Here is a 4,554-nt window from a genome sequence, read left to right on the forward strand (position 1 = left end):
AAGTTTACACTGAGCTTTTCTTCCTCATGAGCCTCTTATCCTCCAGGCGGGAAGGAAACTGAACTTGTGAGATTTCAGTGCTTCTGGATGTAACCAGTCTCCTTTGAGTTTGTTCGTCTCCGAGAAGGCTGCTGCGTGCCTGGGGCGTTTACTGTGTCAGGTGGCAGGGGAGGAGGGGACAGGGACCTGTGTCCGGTTCCCTTGAGCTGATCTCTGGATCCTTCCTGGCCTAGTCTATAGACCTGGTGCCCCTGTCGACCTGGTCACTGCCTGTCCTGTTGTCACTGCCCAAGGCTGTGGCTGCTGGGGCTTGGGACCTGCTCTCTCCTGGTCGATTCTAAGGGCCTGGCGGTCTTCCTGTTGTCTTGCTGCAGCCATAGCTTTTGCGGTCCAGTTCCTGGCCCCTGTGTTTAGCCTTCTAAGCCCCCATGGCCATGACCCTTCTAGCCAAATCTCAGCCTTCTAGCGTGTGTGCCAACCCAAAGGCTCAGAGGAGCTCAGGGCCTCTCTGAAAAGACCACGTGACACCACCTTCGTCAGTGGTGTGTCCCATAGGGGTACTGGGTGGTACATTCTCCTCCTATAGCCCTACCATGGTCAGTATTTAACCAGAAAACAGAAACTACTTGGATGTTTAAAACAGAGGGATTTTAATAGTAGCCAATGGTGATGCAGATGAATGAAGAGCTAAAAAGCCCAAAGGGCCGTGTGAGGCACCCGGAGGTGAGCAGCTGCAGGAAGCCACCACGACCCTGAGGCTGGAGGGACCAAAGCAGAAGGTGAGGCTAGCGGAAGCCAGGTCCTGCTGGTACCGGAGAAAGCTCAAACCGTGGCAGGCCCCTCCAGTAGGACCTGAAGCCCAGAGGTGAGGCAGCGGCTGCTGGACACCAAGCCTGAAGCAGAGAGTCAAGGGAGAAATACCAAGGCCTCTCCCTTCCTCCGCCTCCGGCCTTCCCCCAGCTCCTCCTCCCAAGAGCTGAACCGGCTGAGATGGGAGCCTGGGAAACACAGCCCACCCGGCACCCTTTCCCCCAGAGAGAAGCAGGACTGAGGAGGGCAGGGGTGTTGGTGGGGGACCCAGGGCCAGTACAAACCCCTTACCCAGAGGGAAGAAAAGTCCCTCCTCTCTTTCTGGCTCCCTCTCCCACCTACACCACACGCCATCCCCCTTCAAGACTTTGCCCCGAGAAGGGAGGACAGGACCCGCCTCCCTCACTGTCTGCTTCCTGCTCTGCTTCCTGCTTCCTGTAATCCGCAGGAGTCCTGGGGGGCCCCTCCCCAGTCCATCACATTCTGAGCATTTCTCCTCTGAACTTATAATAAAACCTCAGGGGACTTGTCTACCAGGCCTTGCTCTTTAGGAGTTTAAAAGGAGTTAAAAGATACTTCTCTCCCTAAAGCCTGAGTTTCAGGATAATTGTTTTGACGTGGACAGGCTAGCCTTGAGCCTCGGTGCCGGTTAGTGACTGCTTTTCCTCCTTTCCTGGGAGCAATAAACCTCTATGTTCACTTCAGCCTTTGAGGTGGAAGGCTGCAAAAGGAAATGGAAATACATTGGCCAAGGGCCCAGGGGCTAGTATCGTGTACTCGTTACAGACCTTCTCAGGGTCACTGAGTAACCGCAGCTGTGCCAGGAGGGGGAGTGCCCTCACCCCAGGACCCTCAAACTGCTCTAGCAGCGGGTTCTGTTCTTGGTCCCATTTTATAGATGTGGTGCCGCCGAGGCTCGGAGAGGTGAATTGCCCACCCAGAACCTTAATAAATAGAATGAAACTTGAACTCGGGGCCATTTCGAATTTTCATTTCTGGTTATTTCTTCTTCTGCCTCCTGCTTTGGTTTCTCGACTCTTAGTTCTTTTTTCTTTATTTCTGATTTTTTCTTTTTACTGTGGCCCACTACGCATGACATAAAACGTACCGTCTTAACCACTTTAAAGCGTACAGTTCTGTGACATTAAATACGTTCGCAAGGTGGTGCCACCACCATCACCATCCGTCTCCGTAACTCTTTGTCTCATAAGACTGGAACTCTGTACCCACGAAGCCATGAGTCCCCACGCCTCCTCCCCGCCCAGCCCCCGCAAGCACCATGCCGCTCCCTGACTCGACGGTTTCGACTACTCTGAGTCCCTCACATACATGCAATCGTACAGCATTTGTCTTTTGTGACTGGCTTATTTCATTTAGCATAATATTTTCAAGATTCATCCATGTTGGAGCATATGCCAAAATTTCCTTCCTTTTTAAGGGCGAATAATATTCCATCCTATGTATATACCACATTCTGCTTATTCATTCAGCCATCAATGGATATTCGAGTGGCCTCCACCTTTTGGCTATTGTGAATAATGCTGCTATGAACGTGGGCGTGTAAATATCTCTTTGAGACACTGCTTTCAGTTTTCGGGGGCATCTACCCAGAAGGAGAATTACTCGGTCAAATGGTAATTCTATTTTTAATTTTTTGAAGAATTGCCATCCTGTTTCCCACAGCGTCTATACCATTTAATATTCCTACCAACAGTGCACAAGCATTTCAGCTTCTCCATACCTTTGCCAATACTTATTTTCGTTGTTTTTTTTTTTTTAGAGTAGCCATCCTAATGCGTGTGAGGTGCTAACTCACTGTGGTTTTGATTTGCATATCTCCAATGATCCATAATGTTGAGCATCTTCTCATGTGCTTATCAGCTACTTGTATACCTTATTTAGAGAAATGTCTATTCAGGTCCTTCGCCCATTTTTAAATCAGATGGTGGTGTTATCGTTGTTATTGTGGAGTTTTAGGAATTCTCTGTATATTCTGACTATTACTCCCCGATCAGATATATGATTTGCAAATATTTTCTCCCATTCCGTGGCTTGCCTTTTTACTTCGTTGATAATGTCCTTTGATGCACAGAATTTTTAAATTGTCGTGAAGTCCAATTAGTCTTCAACTCTCCATTCTCGTCCACATCCCATTTCTGCCCACTTCTCACCACCGTTTCCTTTTCGGCTTCTTGGACAGTTCGATTTAAAAAAAAAACAACAGTGTGGTTGGTAACCATCTCCGCGAAGATCGGTCCCAGCTGGGCATCTCCACAAAGTCACACTGCTATTCTCAGTCTTCGTTAACACTGGCCCGCACATATGTTATGTCTGGGTCCTCACAGTGGACCCTGAGGTGGGGACTTGGGTGCAGGTGGTTTATCTGGGAGGTGATTCCAGAGGACAGGAGTGAGGAAGAGTGAGACAAGAAGAGAGGAAAAGCCACTAGAAAAATTGTCATATTGAGGTCATCATTCTGAGCAACTGGAGTTAGAGACCCCACTGAGACACTCTCAGGAGCTTAGAGACGTTTCCCAGATGGGTAGAAACAGTTATTCATTAGCTTCCACCCTCCATGGACCAAACTCTCCTGCAAGTCTGGGCCGTGCATGGTGGGTGCTATGAGACCACCCCCAGATTCCCTGCAGAGATGAAGACTTGTACCCCCCAGCTACTGTGAGTGCTGCCGAAGATGGTCCTCAGCTATCAGCCCTCCCAGAGATGCCTCGGGGGAAGAAAACTGCCTCCTCCGAAGTAACACTTCTTTCCAAGGGGAGCCCACACTCTGTCAATGCTGGGATACAGAGGCAGGCTCCCACCCCCCAAATCGGGCAGCTCTACAGGGCTATCTCAGCTCCAGAATGCCCTGAGGGCTCGACTCAGGCTTTCCTTGGACAGCATCACAGCCAACTTCTTCCTCTGCCCTCATCTGCCTCTACAAGCTCCCTTCCTTAAGGGGTTGTTGCCCAGAATGCTCCCTGATAAGCATCTTGCTTGCTACTCTGCTTCCACAGAGCTAGACCTGCCATAGTGAGTGTATCTGCAGTGTTCACAGCCCTGCCCTTGGGGCAAGGGAGGCCCCAGAGAAGGAAGTAGAGAACATTTGGCCTGCAGAGAGATGCCGGGAGCCCAAAGTGGTAAGGGGACTTGAAGCTCATGCGGGACTCTCCACCATGGCTGTGACTGAGGGCAAGGCTGGGAGGCCCAAGAGGCATCTGATGCCACGTGAATCAGAGCCGATTCCAAAACCATTAAGCAAATCTGAGCCTTGAAGCTTAAGGGTGATAATAATCGATCGCCATGATTTTTTGAACACTTCAATGTGACTAGATAAAATGATGTCAGTAGGAAGGAAAAGCGGAAAATTTTGATTTCATGAATTCATGATGCGAGCAGACATATGCTAAGGACATATTGGCCACTGGACAACAACAACAAAAAAGAGTCCTGTGCTTTTTGCAAGCTCGACAGCTGACGTCTGGTCTGCTGCGTTCAGTCCTGCAGGTCCGCCCCCTGCAGCAATGCTGGTAAGAGCCAGAAATCATCTACATTCCACTCACTATCTTCCAAATGCAGCACAAAAAAAAATGCCTGGTCACCAAGGAGGGCCAGCTTCCAGCTCTCTTTCTCCCAAGTCTCTGAGAGGAGCTGAGGCCCATAATCAGAGGAAGCAAAAATGCTTCTCTCCGTATTATCAGAGGATGCAAAGTGGCTCCAGGAGGCAGGCTGGGCGGCCCTGAGACT

This window comes from Pteropus alecto, unplaced genomic scaffold (genome assembly GCF_000325575.1).
Source record: "Pteropus alecto unplaced genomic scaffold, ASM32557v1 scaffold156, whole genome shotgun sequence".
NCBI classification, from domain to species: Eukaryota; Metazoa; Chordata; class Mammalia; order Chiroptera; family Pteropodidae; genus Pteropus; species Pteropus alecto.